The sequence below is a fragment of the Heteronotia binoei genome, chromosome 19 (genome assembly GCF_032191835.1).
Source record: "Heteronotia binoei isolate CCM8104 ecotype False Entrance Well chromosome 19, APGP_CSIRO_Hbin_v1, whole genome shotgun sequence".
Lineage (NCBI taxonomy): Eukaryota > Metazoa > Chordata > Lepidosauria > Squamata > Gekkonidae > Heteronotia > Heteronotia binoei.
The window spans coordinates 1,989,887-2,007,423 of NC_083241.1; the positions used below are offsets into that span (position 1 = coordinate 1,989,887).

Sequence of the window (17,537 nt, forward strand, 5' to 3'; positions counted from 1 at the left end):
AAGCTGCAACAATCCTCTTAGCAATTTCTCTTAAGGGTTAGGCCAAACAGCCAGCATGTTTGAAAGAACACCTGGGGATTGGCAGCCCTACTCACAGGGGGGAGGGAGGAAGTAAAGGAGATTGTGACCACTCTGAGACTCTGAGATTCAGAGTGAAGGGTGGGATATAAATCCAATATCTTCTTCCTCTTCTTCTCCACTACACAAAACTGGCTCTGAGCTGGAGACATTGGTGAGCCATTAGCAAGCACACTAAGCACAATAAGGAAGTTTGAGACCACGGGCACTTTTAAGACCAACAAACTATAAGTTTTTGTATTGGAAGAAGTGTACTGCTGGACTCCAACTCTGTTATGCTGCTAAAGCCCAATACGGCTGCCCACCTCAAGCAGTCAGAAGTGAGCTAAAGAGGGTCACACGCTGCGGGAAAGCAGCCGCACAATCTGTATCACAAGGCTGCCTAAGCAGGTTTCCAGAGGCCCAGCCAGCTGCACTGAAACACACCAATGAAACTTGTGCAGCTCTGCCTAACAGCCGACTCTTGGACCGACGGAGAATAAAAGGCCGGGCTGAAAGGTGGAAATCGTGAGAGCCAACAAAACACGAGCTTCGTTTGCTTCTGATCTACAACAGACTACAGAACGGCAGTGGATAAAACGTGCAGGCTCAATAGCACACTCTGTACCAGATTCCAATTTCAGAAGCCCAGGAAATGATTTGGAATCCGTATGCATATACAGTCCACAGAATCATAGAGTTGGAAGGGACCTCCAGGGTCATCTAGTCCAACCCCCTGCACAATGCAGAAAACTCACAAATCCCTCCCCCTAAATTCACAGGACCTGCATTGCTGTCAGAGGGCCATCTAGCCTCTGTTTTAAAACCTCCAAGGAAGGAGAGTCCACCACTTCCCAAGGAGGAAGCCTGTTCCACTGAGGAACCGCTTTAACAGTGAGGAAGTTCCTCCTAATGTTGAGCCAGAAACCCTTTTGATTTAATTTCAACCCACTGGTTCTGCTCCTACCTTCTGGGGCCACATGAAACAATTCCACACCATCCTCTCTATGACAGCCTTTCAAGAACTTGAAGATGGTGATCCTATCACCTCTCAGCCATCTCCTCTCCAGGCTAAACATAACAGTGCGCAAGCTTTCAAGTTCTCCAGAACTCTCCATTAAGCCAGATGTTACAAAATTTAAAAAGACATGGGGACCAGATCTTTCAGATCGTCACGCTCGTAAGACGATCTCATGCCAAAGATTTGGGGGACTTCCTGGCAGGCAAAGGAGATAGACATTTTGGCCAGGGGCCAGAAAAGCAAGAGGCAATAAATCTATAGCAGTGACACGTCCATATAAAAACTTGATTGATCCCGGATAAATTCCCTATGATGGCAGGTAAACCGTGGGAAAGATGCCATCTCGCACAAGAAAGCACAAGTTAGCAGGCAGAGGCTCTGAGACTTCACTGCATGAGTATGCCAAGCGGGTGCAATTTGGCCGGGAAACTCCCAGCCACAAAGATCACTGGATAATCTGGGGCCAGCTGCCGAGTTGGAGAATGCATTTAAAGTTAAATGCCTCCTGCCTCCCCCACCTATTTGACTTCCTTCCTTTCTCCCTCCCTCCCTTCCTTTCCTTCCAACATCTGATGTTCATGTCTTGCTGCTCTCAAACATCTGACATTTATTCTATGTAGCTCTTATGTTAAGCAAGTTTGTTAAGCCACCACCCCTGCTCTTGACTTCAGAGCCTTGGATTAGCCATGGACTCGCAAGAATTGTCCTTGAAAAGGCAGCTTCTGGGCAAGCTCTCTCAGCCCCACCTCACAGGGTGTCTGTTGTGGGGGAAGACGATACAGGAGATTGTAAGCCGCTCTGAGTCTCTGATTCAGAGAGAAAGGCGGGGTATAAATCTGCAGTCTTCTTCTTCAGATACAAGAGTCTATTTGCAAGGCAACTACATCTACATTTCCCTTTAAAAGAAAGGCAGCAAGAACAATTTGATGCTGCTGGCATTTGGTTACGGCTTTCTTTCCTCTCCTCTAATGAAGAGGATAAAAGCAGTTTATACCTTAAGATGTGCTTCCACTCACTCCTGCATCAGACGAAAGCCTCTTCTGCTGACAATGGTGAGGGAAAGAGAAACGTGACATTTTATTCTGCTGCTGATCCCTGAAGAGGTGCGAAAGGAACTGGACAGTTTTGACATTTTAGACTGTGCAAGGAATATCAGACAATTCTCTGCCATTTGTGCTACTCCCCTGGGGTTCAAAGTGCACAGCTTACAGCCAACCTGACACTTGGTTATTGGAGGCACACTGAGAAACGTAGAAAAAAAAAGAATCCTTTTCTTGTAGATACGGTGCCAAGAAATGGCTTGGATCTTACAAACCAGACTTATGCATATGCAATTATAAACTTCAAGCAACACAGAAGAGCACCTGGATTGTCAACTCTCCCCAAACGGAGAGATTAATCAGTTAAACCTTTTAAAGGAAGTCTGAGAACCGACCCAGCTGTCTTCCTGCTTCAAGAGTTAGCCTGTGAGAAGAGAAAACACAACCTCGAGACAGACACAGACCCACAAAAGATCTTACTCTTTGCTGCAACAGCCGGTCTCAACTGGGGCCACCGTGCTCAGCAAGACACCACAAAGGACTTTTTAACTCCCCCACTCCACCGAGAATGCAATGAACTTGCCCCAAAGTCTTCTGGAAACGGGCACCTCTCACTCCAAATCAGACCCGAGTCAGACAAAGAAGCACGGCTTCCAAGACGCAAGAGCCGTTCACCCCCATCTGCAAGAGGACGACCGCAGCTGGAATTACTTGGAACCCTACCCTTCCAGAGCCGCACCCAGGATCCAAACAAATGAAAGCCTCATTTGCTCCAGAATGCAACTGCCACAGCTTGGAGCTCTTGGCTGCGCTTCAAATGAAGATTTCAGTCGCTGTTACAACGCTGCATAAAATAACCGAAGGGCTTTTTCTTTTATTTCGAAAGGAAATTTTGTTTTAGAGGCGATGGAGCAGCTATTCGATGTTCAATACCCTGGCCAGGCCAGGCCACGAAAAGCATAATATAAAATCCTGCAAGTCAACATCTTCATGCTCTTTAGAGATCCTCTGGGGTGAGAGAGGGTGTAATCCTCGCCGGTACAGAAGGACAGGGCACATTTAATTTGCCAAGTATTGTCGCCCTCCTTAATACGCTGGCCCACACAAAACACAGCAAAGGGTTTTAACTCCAGTACGAAAAAAAGAAAGCAGTTTATACCGTACAGAAAGCAGTCACAGCTGCTTAACGCTAGGGTCAGGGGTGTCAAACTCATTTGTTGTGACGGCCAGATCTGACATAAATGACACCTTGTTGGGCAGGTCCATGTCGGGCCAGGCCATATGCGTATCTATTTAAGATTAGGTAGCAGAGATATAAACTTCATAAAGGACACAGACAAACACAATTAAAACATCCTTAAAACATTAGCACTCATTGCTCTTAAAGGTGCTTTCTTTGTGTCTCTTCCATGGGAACCAGGAAACTGGGCTAAGGAAGCTCCGGCTCTTTCCTTCCTTCCCCAGGGGACTGCGGAGGAGGAGCCTCAGTCAATAGAAGGAAGAGAGGCTTGGCTCAGTAGTTCTGCTGTGGGATTGAAAGAGTCGGGCAAAGCAAGCTCTGCCTCCCCGCCCTTCTTCCCCAAGGAGCCTCAGCCAATGGAGAAAATAGAGGTTTTGCTCTGTAGCTTGCAATTGAGCAAGCCTTGCAAAGCAAGCTGTTACGCAGAAGGAAGCAAGATATAGGGAGAAGGATGACAGTCAGTAGCTTGGGGGCCTGATAGGAGCCCTCCGGGGGCCTGATTTGGCCCCTGAACTGCATGTTTGACACCCCTGCTCTAGGTGGCACGGAGTCCAAGGGAGAGAAAGGACCCAGAATCTTCTCCATAAGATTTGCCCACCTGTCCATGTAACTTTAAGCAGTACTCAAAGCCACACTACTGGGGAGGTACCAGCAAAACTGACCCACCCAACAGAGCCCAGCTCCAACCAGAGGTTCAATAAGACTACCTCTTGACAAGGGCTGGCGGGCCAGTCAAAAATTCCAAAGCTAAAAATGGCATTGTGTGGTGACAGCTTACCTTTTTAAAAAACGCTAATTTCAGGGAGGCATCCTTTACCTTTTTATCTTTTGTTACCAGGGGCTTTCTGCCCTCTCGCCTGGCAGCTATGGGGCGGGGGGGGGGGGGACAGAGCTGGCAGGGAAGCACAGCTCCTTCTACTGACCACCTGCTCTACCTGCACACAGGAAGATTTACAGGGCAATCCTAAACAGAGGTAAAAAGGTAAAAGTAGTCCCCCTGTGCAAGCACCAGTCGTTTCCGACTCTGGGGTGACGTTGCTTTCACAACGTTTTCATGGCAGACTTTTTACGGCAGGGGTGGGGAACCTCCATCCTGACAGCCGTATGCAGCCCTCGAGGTCACTTGGTGTGGCCCTCAGGGATTGCTGGGCCAAACTGAGCCATGTGGCAGCCTCCCTGGGGCCTGGCTGGCCAGCAAGGATTGTGAGGCCCAGCCGCGCAGTGCAGCAGCCTCCCCAGGGCCAGGCAGGGATCACAGGGCTCAGATGTACTGTGCGGCAGCCTTTCTGGGGCCTGGCTGGCAGGCTAGAAATGCTGCAGGGCCTGGAAGAGTTACTGTCACAGTTCAGCTTGCACTTGATTATCTCAGATGGTGTGGCCTAATATGCTAATATGTGACCTAATATGCTAATATTAGGGGGTGTGGTCTAATCTGCTATTGAGTCCCTGCTGGGCTTTTTCTACAAAAAAGCCCTGGACCTATGCATTTGCCTAGGGCGGCGGGCCGGGTATGTGTGTGTGTGCCAAATTATTATTTATTTTATTATTTATTTTATTCGATTTATATCCCGCCCTACCCCACCGAGGTGGGCTCAGGGCGGCTTACAACATAAAAACCAACAAAATCAATTTAAATACATTAATAATACATTAATAATTATAATTACACAATAAAATACATAAAATACCTATAAGATACATAAAAACACATAAAGCTCACTTCAGTATGTACTATGCTACCTTCCTTAAATCAATTCTTCAATATTCCAATATTAAATAATCTGGTGTTCGAGATTGAGTGTTCAGGCATTCCGATAACAATTAATTGTATGCCAACCGGAAGAGGGCTGTTTTGCAGGCCCTGCGGAACTGTTCAAGGCTCCGCAGGGCCCTCACCTCCTCCGGGAGCTGATTCCACCAACAAGGAGCTGCAATCGAGAAGGCCCTGTCTCTGGTCACTTTCAGATGGGCCTCCTTTGGCCCAGGGATTGTAAGAAGGTTTTGAGACCCCGATCTCAGCACTCTCTGGGGAACATGTGGGGAGAGACGGTCCCTAAGGTAGGCAGGTCCCAGGCCATAAAGGGCTTTAAAGGTCATAACCAGCACCTTGTACCGAACTCGGTACCGAAATTAGGCTCTCCTCACATGACTTCAAATAGAAAAACAATTATTTGCATTAATTCTGCCAGCCTGAATCATTCTCCTTTGGCAGAGCACTGTTTTTTAAGTTGATCATTTTTTATGACCCGCGAATGATGTTATAAATATCCATAATGGCCCTTGGGAGAAAAAAAGGTTCCCCATCCCTGTTTTACGGGGTGGTTTGCTATTGCCTTCCCCAGTCATCTACACTTTCCCCCCAGCAAGCTGGGTGCTCATTTTACCGACCTCGGAAGGATGGAAGGCTGAGTCAACCTCGAGCCGGCTACCTGAACCCAGCTTCCGCCGGGATTGAGCTCAGGTCATGAGCAGAGTTTGGACTGCAGTACTGCAGCTTTACCCCTCTGCGCCACGGAGCTCCTTAAACAGAGGTACATCCTTCTAAAAGCACTGAAGTTGAGAGTATAACTTGATATGACTTCGTTAGACCTGCGCTGAAGCCGCTTTAGCAGAATGCTTTCCTCTAAACCCCTGACTTTTGCTTATTTCAATATCTAACTAATTAATTCTTGAAATTAGCACAGGTTGCACCAAAGTTAATGCTTTAATAGGACTTAACCAATCAACTAGAGGTCTGCTGCAGGGCCAGAAATCAGCGCATCCCCTTCGGATCCATCTCAGGGAGCACATACAGCCGGGGCTGCGTGAACTGCACTGGCTACCAGTTATTTACCGGATTCGTTACAAAGTGCTGGTCATTACCTTTAAAACCCTATATGGCCGAGGACCTGCCTACCTTAGGGACCGTCTCTCCCCACATGAACCCCAGAGAGCACTGAGGTCAGCAGGGAAGAACCTGCTGACTATTCCCGGGCCAAAAGAGGTAAAACTCCAAAGTACCCGCACTCGGGCTTTCTCTGTTATGGCTCCACAATTATGGAATCAACTTCCAGAAGAAATGCGGGCCCTGCGGGACTTTGAACAGTTCCGCAGGGCCTGCAAGACCACCTTGTTTCGAATGGCCTTCACTGATTAGAACTGCTAAGTAAAGTTCGCCATCTAGGTAATAGCACAAAATATTAATTTTATTGTTTTTAGAATTGTAATAGATTTTAATTAATTGTAGTTAAAATGTTGTATTGTACAATGCATATTGAATTTTTGTTGTTAGCCGCCCTGAGCCTGCTTCGGCGGGGAGGGCGGGATACAAATGAAAGGTGATTGATTGATTGATTGATTGATTGATCAAGAGGTTTAAAATCTCACTCCACCTGGTGGTTTACACCAAAGCTGTAATACAGAAAAGGCATCCACGGACACCCACACAAGGAGTGAAGCAAGTCGAGTTCCAAGCTGATAGCTCAAGTTCGGTTTTAATGCACCCATCTTACATGCTCAGAAATCAGAAGCAGGAACAAATTCCACTACGGGAGGTTGTGTCTGAACTCTGTTCTGCTGCCGTCTGCAAGGAGGCAATCAGTCTTCTGCAAGAGGACTTTTACTTACATGCATGGCTTTCTACTCTGACTACCTGTATGACTCGCTCCTATTTGCACTGTCTCATTATGAAATTCACTGCCAGAAGATCTTCTGAGCCCAGAAGATAGGCTTTTTTTAAAAAAAAGAGGACTCTGAGGGAAAAAATTACAGTTAACCCGTGTAGCCTGTTTATTGGTTACAGTGCAAGAATCATAGAGTTGGAAGGGACCTCCAGGGTCGTCTAGTCCAACTCCCTGAGCAATGCAGGAAACTCACAAACACCTCCCCCTAAATTCACAGGATCTTCATTGCTGTCAGATGGCCATCCGGCCTGTGTTGAAAAACCTCCAAGGAAGGAGAGCCCACCACCTCCCAAGGAGGAAGCCTGCTAGGATCATAGAAGAGTTGGAAGGGACCTCCAGGGTCATCTAGTCCAACCCGCTGCACAATGCAGGAAACTCACAAACACCACCCCCTAAATTCACAGGATCTGCATTGCTGTCAGATGGCCATTGAGCCTCTGTTTAGAAACCTGCAAGGAAGGAGAGCCCGCCACCTCCCGAGGAAGCCTGTTCCAATGATGCCTGGTCCACTGAGTTTTTGGACCAGGACTTGGGAAATCCAAGTCCATATCTCTACTCTGCCACAGAAACTTGGTGGGCAACCTTGCGCGGCTCACACACACTCTCGAGCCTAACCTACTACACAGGATCGTTGGGAAGACAAAATGGAGGAAAGAAGATTGATTTAAGCCACTCCCCGTTGAAGAAGAACGTAGGGTTAGATGAAGAAGCTCAACTCTGCTTCCATGTACACGGACAGTATACACCTGGATATCACACACCTGGGTACTCAACAGAAGGTCAATTTTCACTAAGCCTTCCTTGAAAGTTTCCTGGGACATTTGGCCGGTCACTTTTTCAACACAGAAAGCAGGACTTTTGACCTAACCCTGCACAGCAATACTTACGCTTGTTCTATCATACGAGGCTACCAAGGGACGGTTTTCGTATGCATCCTACAGATGCAGCAGCGAAAACTGAAATGCACTCCCTGACAATGGAAGGGACAGAATTTCACCTGCAGGGTGCAGACATTAACTCTCCCACACTGCTGGCTTCAGACAAGCTCATTCCATTTCAGCCGGGGAAAGGAGGGCGGGCAGGGAGTCCAGGGGGAAGAGAAACAGCTTAAAATACATGCAGCCGGGATGGTTTGAAAACAGGTGCGCAATTTAATTAAAAGTTGCTAAAGAGAGCTCGGAAATGGACGGGTGACAATCCAGGCGGTCTCCTTTTCCTTTGGCAGCAGCCTGAGAGAATCGGCCATGTAAACAGAAAGCTCTATTGTCCAAGAATCGATTTGATAATAAAAAGAGCTCAGGGACCAAAGTCTTGCAAAAAATGACTGCCAAGTGTCGCCGGACTCAGCGTTGCGCCTTTCTGGGTTATTGACCAGCTGCTAATCATCGTGGGCCTCTGCTAATTTTAAGCCCTGGAAATAAACTGCACAACCCCAGAGGCGGCCTGAACAAAGTCCTCTCCTATAGGCTGTTATTGAACACCATCACGTATTCCGGCTAACCTTTAGCGGTCTAGAGAGGCTGCAAAATTAAATGCGTCGAGGAAAGGCTGGCGGCTACCTTGAGGAAGTCTCCGGAGGGGCAACATATAAATTCTCAAAATGAAAACAAAATATCAAAGACAACTGTAACACCAATGGGGATTTTCCTTCTGAAAATGAAGTCCAGCCAGTTCATTTTGCTTTAGCATTCGTTTTCATGCTAAAAACAGACAACAAAAAACTGACTGAAACCAAGGAAGTTTTACTATTTAACATTGATCACGTGCCAGGCGCTGTACAATTTTGCAGTTTACCTCAGCCAGACCAGAAAAAAAGAAGTCTGAAACAGACTAAGCGAGTTTGATTTCAATCAGATTTCAGTTCTGGAGCAAAAGAGGGAAGAAGATGATATTGGATTTTATATCCTGCCCTATAATCTGAATCTCAGAGTCGTCACAAGCTCCTTTACCTCCCCCCACAACCACAACAGACACCCTGTGAGGTAGGTGGGGCTGAGAGAGCTCTTACAGCAACTGCCATTTCAAGGACAACTCCTACGAAAGCTATGGCTGACCCAATGGCCATTCCAGCAGGTGCAAGTGGAGGAGTGGGGAATCAACCCGGTTCTCCCAGATAAGAGAGCTCTGGCTGACCCAAGGCCATTCCAGCAGGTGCAAGTGGAGGAGTGGGGAATCCAACCCGGTTCTCCCAGATAAGAGAGCTCTGGCTGACCCAAGGCCATTCCAGCAGCTGCAAGTGGAGGAGTGGGGAATCAAACCCAGTTCTCCCAGATAAGAGAGCTCTGGCTGACCCAAGGCCATTCCAGCAGCTGCAAGTGGAGGAGTGGGGAATCAAACCCGGTTCTCCAGATAAGAGAGCTCTGGCTGACCCAAGGCCATTCCAGCAGCTGCAAGTGGAGGAGTGGGGAATCAAACCCGGTTCTCCCAGATAAGAGAGCTCTGGCTGACCCAAGGCCATTCCAGCAGCTGCAAGTGGAGGAGTGGGGAATCAAACCCAGTTCTCCCAGATAAGAGAGCTATGGCTGACCCAAGGCCATTCCAGCAGCTGCAACTGGAGGAGTGGAATCAAACCTGGTTCTCCCAGATAAGAGTCACTTAGCCACTGCACCAAACGGGCTCTCTCTCAAACTGGCTTTAAAATGTCTATCTTTAAAGCCCTATCGTCTTGGAGCTGGACAATGTGATGTTAGAACATGTTCTGTCTGAGGAAACTGTGGTTTTTTTCCTTTAAAAGGACTGTGAAGCATGCTCTGGTGCGATTATAAAGCAACGCTATGCCTGCTAAGACAGCGCAACATAGAAAATGGCATCTAAAGAGGGATTCTCAATTGGCACAGTATTAGCAGGGCTGCAGCCAGCAAAGAGTTGCATCTATTTAGTGAAATTGCTCTGCTTGGCTTAAAACGAGGAATGGCAGGAGCAGAAGAATTGATCATTACCAGATACTTTGGCACAAACTGCTGGGAATCTCTCCCCGAGAAAGTCTTGGGCACAAAAACCAGCTGTGCAAGAATTGGTCTTCAACCAACACGAATTTCCAAATCAGCGTCAGTACAATTCACCTTGAATTGCTCAAATAACGTTTCCCACAGATTACCAGAATTGGGCCAGCAGGGGTACATCCTGTTACACGCTCAACGGAAAACTCCTAAGTAGAACAATCACACTCTACTGCCAATCGCATGGGATTCTTTCGCTTGAAACTCTTTCTCACTGGGCCACCATTCCTGCTTTTGCTCAGTTCTGAATTCTAGACACCACCATTCTTCATGTAAGGATCGGGAAACACGTAAACAGTTGCTTCTCCCATGCACGTTTGTTGCCGCGCGGCCTCAAAAGAACGAACACAACGACACGGTGGAAAAGCAGCAAAAACCAAACTGCCGTCCACAATGAGGACCATTCAAGGCACTTCCAACCCTGCTTACATCCCACAACAGCACTGTAGCTTTTAAAATGCCTCAATCTCAACACTGCTTCCAAAAGAGCCCCTGGCACCCATCTGGTAAGAGGTGCTAAATTAAGGCTGAGGAAAGCGGACTTCTCTTTTCCCCACCAGTGTGCTCATGTGACACCATTTTAAGATGTCTGCTGTGCTATCTCAATTCCACGTGAGCAGGTGCTGGCAACACACAAAGAACTATTCACAAACTTGCTCTGAGCCCAGACAGCACCTGTACCGAAGCAATACACAAAAGGCAAGGCGACGTTTGGCCAAGTGCACGGAGTAGGTACACAATGCCAAAGTTTGCAAGCTAAAATCTCGCAGCGGGTGCTCAGCTTTTCATACGCGGGTGAGGCACACATCTCTGCAAACCTGCTCATTAAAACTCATTTTCTCACACTGTTCCCTCTTCATCATCACCAAGGTTGACACTTTTCTGCCTCATCACCCTAAGCATCAGAGGTTTAAGAACCATCCACCTCCACCACTATTCCACCATCCTGTTTTTACAAACCCCAAGGAAGCACCCTCCCATCCCAAACCCAGAATTTCGAACTACTCCAGACCTGGATGTATTCTCTTTGGCTCCCAGTCCAAAAACTTACTCCTATGCATTTTGCAATTGAATGACCTGATTTCCTAATCATCGCTATCACAAAGCCTAACCCTAACCTCTTCAAAGCTTCTTGGAAATTTTATTAAAGCGATGATAAAAGCGTTCTGCACATAAATAGCAGGACGACCCTGACATTACAATCAAAATAAAAACTTTTAACCCATGCATGCACATGAAGCTGTTTTTACTAATCAGACTCAATCTATCAACGTCAGAACTGTCTACCTGAAATAGCAAGGTCTCAGAAAGAAGACTTTCATGTCCCTTACTTTTTGACTGGAGATGTCGGGGACTGAACTGGGAATTGAACCTGGGGCCTTCTGTGTTGTCAAGCAGATAATCTGCCCCCTGAGCCACAGCTCTCCCCCCCACTCCAAGCTATCTTAGATCACACCATCATATTGGTCAGTCTCGTCTCCTCAGACTGGTGGAGGCTCTCCGGTGGAGGTCATTCATGTCCCCTTCTGCCTCGTCTTCTTCGTCAGCTTGGTGTAGTGGTTAAGTGTGAGGACTCTTATCTAGGAGAACCGGGTTTGATTCCCTACTCTTCCACTTGCAGCTGCTGGAATGGCCTTGGGTCAGCCATAGCTCTTGCAGGAGTTGTCCATGAAAGGGCAGCTGCTGTGAGAACTCTCTCAGCCCCAACCACCTCTATTGTGGGGGAGGAAGAACATAAGAACATAAGAGAAGCCATGTTGGATCAGGCCAACGGCCCATCAAGTCCAACACTCTGTGTCACACAGTGGCAAAAAATTTTATATACACACATACACTGTGGCTAATAGCCACTGATGGACCTGTGCTCCATATTTTTATCTAAACCCTTCTTGAAGGTGGCTATACTTGTGGCCGCCACCACCTCCTGTGGCAGTGAATTCCACATGTTAATCACCCTTTGGGTGAAGAAGTACTTCCTTTTATCCGTTTTAACCTGTCTGCTCAGCAATTTCATCGGATGCCCACGAGTTCTTGTATTGTGAGAAAGGGAGAAAAGTACTTCTTTCTCTACCTTCTCCATCCCATGCATAATCTTGTAAACCTCTCTCATGTCACCCTGCAGTCGACGTTTCTCCAAGCTAAAGAGCCCCAAGCGTTTCAACCTTTCTTCAAAGGGAAAGTGCTCCAGCCCTTTAATCATTCTAGTTGCCCTTCTCTGGACTTTCTCCAATGCTATAATATCCTTTTTGAGGTGCGGTGACCAGAACTGCACACAGTACTCCAAATGAGACCGCACCATCGATTTATACAGGGGCATTATGATACTGGGTGATTTGTTTTCAATTCCCTTCCTAATAATTCCCTTCCTAATAAGGGAAAGGAGATTGTGAGCCGATCTGAGACTCTGACTGAGAGAAGGGCGGGGTTTAAATATGCAGTCTTCTTAGCCAGAGATGCCAACGATTGAACCTGGGTCGTTCAAGCAGAGGTTCTCTGAACCATAATCCCTAACTCTAGCCTAATTCTGGGGGATCCTCAGCTGCCCTGAGTCCGGGGAGGGTGGGATATAAATTTGATAAAGAAATATTTCCCCCACATTTTAAAAAATCGCATTAGCACTTCAAAACACTCTTATTTATACCTAAGTATTAGAAGCCGTACAGGAGGCAGTGGGTGAAGAAAGGAATTCACCCACCACTAATGAGGCATTAAGATTCACCTACTGACAACTGAAGTCACTGCTGGAAATTCCAGACACCGCAATCAAAATTCTGGGCCCCGTGGCAACCTGGGGATTTGTTGTGCCCTGCAGCACACTGCCAATCATGCAGACTTCACACGCAGAGAGACAGCATCAGCTAAGTCAAAACTCAGCAAAAGCCAACTTTGACAGGCCCTATGGAGCCCTTAAAATTCCCAGACAAAAACCAGACCCAGGTCGGGAGGTCCAGCGAAAGCTGTGCAAACCGAGAGGTCCTCCCAGTCTGGCTCCAGATTTGTGGGCTTCACTTCGGTGGCTTCTTCTTCTTCACCTTTACAGGCATTCCTAAGTAGGTATTCCTACTGGGGCCTGACTAGTGCTGGCCCCCAGGACCTATTGGTCTCCCTGCTAGAGATGCCAGCCTCCAGGTGGGACCTGGGGATCCCCCAGAATTCCAGCTCATCTCCAGAAATCAGTTCCCCTGGAGAAAAGGGATGCTTTGGAGGGGGAGTGGATTCTGTGGCATTGCACAGCACCTCTCCAGACGCCATCCCCAAATCTCCAGGAGTTTCCCAACCTGAGATCCGGTAACCCTGCCCCCCTCCCCATTCCCTGTCAGTGGCCAGAGAAGATCCAGTGAACCCACAGGCTTGTTTATGAGGGGGTGGGCACATGGGCAGAACCCCAGCCACCCCGTCCCTTGGCCCCCTCTGCCCCCCCAAAGCCACAAGCCCCAGCCAGGCTGCAACGAGGGCCCAGCCTCCCCCCGCTTCCCACTCAGGGAGCACCGAGGCCAAAGACCCCCCCGCCCCACTCCAAGGAAGACCCCCAGCCCAAGGCTTGGCCCTTGTGGGACCCCACCCCACGGAGGCCACTAGCCCCTCCGTAACCCCCCTAACATAGGGGAGGGGGTCACAGGGCAGAGCCCCACTTGTGGGCAGGGCGGGATATAAATTCTAAATAAATAAATAAAATCCCCTCCTTGGCCCCCCCAAGCCACAGAAGCCTCAGCTCAGGCCCCCCCTCCTTCCCACAAGCACCACTCAGGGAACTCCAAAGACCCCCCCCTCTCCTGGGAGGCCCTCCAGATGCCCCCCAACTCTTAGAGGGACCTCAACTCACCCTACCGCAAGGGGACCACTGAGCCCTCCAGACCCCCCCCCCAACTCTCAGGAGGGATTCAATTGGGGAGGAGGGGAGGCACATGGCTGGAGGGGAGGGGCCACACCCATCCTCTCCTGGGCCCCCACTGCCCCCCAAAGCCACAGAAGCCTCAGCTCAGGCCCCCCCTCCTTCCCACAAGCACCACTCAGGGAACTCCAAAGACCCTCCTCTCTTGGAAGACCCCCACCCCACCCCAAGCCTTGGCCCTGGAGGGACCCCACCCCAAAGAGGCCCTGCAGAAACACCCCAACCCTCAGGTGGGATTCAGTGTGGGGGGAGGAGGGCCAGTCAGAGGGTCCCGCTCAATGCTGCGGGGGGAGGGCCTGTCGAGAGGGGGCTCCAATCTTGAGGAGAAGGCAGCCCCCCCGGCCTCTGAGCGCAGAATCCTTGGGGGGGGGAGGAGAGAGACCCCCCCTGAAAAAGAGTCCTGCTCAATACTGGGGGGGAGGGGGAAGGGCATGTCAGGAGGGGCTCCAATCTGAGGGGGAGGCAGCCCCCCCCGGCCGCTGAGCGCAGAATCCTGGGGGGGGGGAGAGAGACCCCCCCTAAAAGAGGGTCCTGCTCAATGCTGGAGGGGGAGGGCCTGTCAGGAGGGGGCTCCAATCTGAGGGGGAGGCAGACCCCCCCGCCTCTGAGCGCAGAAGCCTTGGGGTGGGGAGACCCCCTCTCAAAGAGAGTCCCATTCAATGCTGGGGGGGAGGGCCTGTCAGGGGGGGGGGCTCCAATCTGAGGGGGAGGCAGACCCCCGGCCTCTGAGCGCAAAATCCTTGGGTGGAGAGGAGAGACCCCCTCTCAAAAGAGGTTCCCGTTCAATGGTGGGAGGGGAGGGGGGAGTGCCTGTCAGGAGGGGGCTCCAATCTGAGGGGGAGGCAGCCCCCCCCCGCCTCTGAGCACAGAATCCTTGGGGGGAGGAGAGAGACCCCCCCCCTCAAAGAGGGTCCCGCTAAATGGTGGGGGCAGGGGGGACGGCTTGTCAGGAGGGGCCTCCAATCTGAGAAGCCAGCCCCCACCCTCTCAGAGCACAGAATCCGTGGGGGGGGGGTGAGAGAGACCCCCATTCAATGCTGGGTGTGAGGGCCTGTCAGGAGGGGGCTCCAATCTGAGGGGGAGGCAGCCCCCCCAGCCTCTGAGCGCAGAATCCTTGGGGGGGGGAGGAGGGGGACCCCCCCCTCAAGGAGGGTCCCATTCAATGCTGGGTGGGGGGGCCTGTCAGGAGGGGGCTCCAATTTGATGGGGAGGCAGCCCCCCCTCCCTCTGAGCGCAGAATCCTTGGGGGGGGAGGAGAGGGACCCCCCCTCAAAGAGGGTCCCCTTCAATGCTGGGTGGGGGGGGCCTGTCAGGAGGGGCTCCAATCTGAGGGGGAGGCAGCCCCCCCTCCTCTGAGCGCAGAATCCTGGGGGGGGGGGGGTGGAGGAGAGAGCCCCCCAGGAGGGTCCCCTTCAATGCTGGGGAGTGGGCCTGTCAGGAGGTGGCTCCAATCGGAGGAGGAGGCAGCCTCCGCAGCCTCTGAGTGCAGAATCTTTGGGGGGGTGGAGAGAGACCCCCCCTCAAAGAGGGTCCCATTCAATGCTGGGGGGTGGGGGGCCTGTCAGGAGGGGCTCCAATCTGAGGGGGAGGCAGCCCCCCCTCCTCTGAGCGCAGAATCCTGGGGGGGGGAGGAGAGAGACCCCCCTCAAGGAGGGTCCCATTCAATGCTGGGTGGGGGGCCTGTCAGGAGGGGGCTCCAATTTGATGGGGAGGCAGCCCCCCCTGCCTCTGAGCGCAGAATCCTGGGGGGGGGGAGGAGAGAGACCCCCTCAAGGAGGGTCCCATTCAATGCTGGGTGGGGGGCCTGTCAGGAGGGGGCTCCAATTTGATGGGGAGGCAGCCCCCCCTGCCTCTGAGCGCAGAATCCTTGGGGGGGGGAGGAGAGAGACCCCCTCAAGGAGGGTCCCATTCAATGCTGGGTGGGGGGGCCTATCTGGAGGTGGCTCCAATCGGAGGGGGAGGCAGCCTCCGCAGCCTCTGAGTGCAGAATCCTTGGGGGGGGGAGAGGGACCCCCCCTCAAAGAGGGTCCCCTTCAATGCTGGGTGGGGGGCCTGTCAGGAGGGGGCTCCAATCTGAGGGGGAGGCAGCCCCCCCTCCTCTGAGCGCAGAATCCTGGGGGGGGGGGGGAGGAGAGAGACCCCCTCAAGGAGGGTCCCATTCAATGCTGGGTGGGGGGCCTGTCAGGAGGGGGCTCCAATTTGATGGGGAGGCAGCCCCCCCTGCCTCTGAGCGCAGAATCCTTGGGGGGGGGGAGGAGAGAGACCCCCTCAAGGAGGGTCCCATTCAATGCTGGGTGGGGGGGCCTATCTGGAGGTGGCTCCAATCGGAGGGGGAGGCAGCCTCCGCAGCCTCTGAGTGCAGAATCCTTGGGGGGGGGAGAGGGACCCCCCCTCAAAGAGGGTCCCCTTCAATGCTGGGTGGGGGGCCTGTCAGGAGGGGGCTCCAATCTGAGGGGGAGGCAGCCCCCCCTCCTCTGAGCGCAGAATCCTGGGGGGGGGGGAGGAGAGAGACCCCCTCAAGGAGGGTCCCATTCAATGCTGGGTGGGGGGCCTGTCAGGAGGGGGCTCCAATTTGATGGGGAGGCAGCCCCCCCTGCCTCTGAGCGCAGAATCCTTGGGGGGGGGAGGAGAGAGACCCCCTCAAGGAGGGTCCCATTCAATGCTGGGTGGGGGGGCCTATCTGGAGGTGGCTCCAATCGGAGGGGGAGGCAGCCTCCGCAGCCTCTGAGTGCAGAATCCTTGGGGGGGGGAGAGGGACCCCCCCTCAAAGAGGGTCCCCTTCAATGCTGGGTGGGGGGCCTGTCAGGAGGGGGCTCCAATCTGAGGGGGAGGCAGCCCCCCCTCCTCTGAGCGCAGAATCCTGGGGGGGGGGAGGAGAGAGACCCCCTCAAGGAGGGTCCCATTCAATGCTGGGTGGGGGGGCCTGTCAGGAGGGGGCTCCAATTTGATGGGGAGGCAGCCCCCCCTGCCTCTGAGCGCAGAATCCTTGGGGGGGGGGAGAGGGACCCCCCCTCAAAGAGGGTCCCCTTCAATGCTGGGTGGGGGGCCTGTCAGGAGGGGGCTCCAATCTGATAAGGAGGCAGCCCCCCCTCCCTCTGAGCGCAGAATCCTTGGGGGGGGAGGAGAGGGACCCCCCCTCAAAGAGGGTCCCCTTCAGTGCTGGGGGCGGGGCCTGCTCCTCCTCCTGCCCCCCCCCGCAGCGCAGCCCTTGGCCTCTCCCGCCCCCCCCCCCGGGGAGATGGTCCCGCCCTCTGACCTGCGCGAGCCGCTCCGCGAAGCCGAGGCCCTCCTTTCCGCTGCTCTGCTCCGCTCTGCTCTGCTCGCGTCTCCCGGGCGGGCAGGAGGCGAGACGGGGCTGAGAGGGCGGGCAGAAGCCTCGGCGACGAGACCCCGCCCACTTCCCGCGAGAGCCAACGAGGCCGAGAGGGGCCGAGGGGGCGGGGCCCGGAGTTGCCGCCGCGCCCGTCAAGCGCCCCAATGGCGCGCCCGCCCCGCCGCCCCGCCCACCAGCCCCGCCGCTCCATGCGCCCGTCCAATCAGGACGCGCCCAGCCTTTCTGCTCAGTCGCTGTCTGGTGGGCGGAGTGAAGGCGGCGGTGACCAATCGAGAGGAAGGCCAGGCGCAAC

General features: G+C 52.4%; 1 protein-coding gene across 1 annotated transcript in view; it reads right to left on the minus strand.

Moving 5' to 3' along the window:
• Window positions 1-17,268, minus strand: part of GLCE (glucuronic acid epimerase) — a 95,870-nt gene extending 78,602 nt beyond the window's left edge. Inside the window, exon 1 of the mRNA XM_060260156.1 lies at window positions 17,168-17,268. The gene's annotated coding sequence lies outside the window, so the exon portion shown is untranslated. The remainder of the gene's footprint in view (window positions 1-17,167) is intronic.
• Window positions 17,269-17,537: the final 269 nt, after the last annotated feature.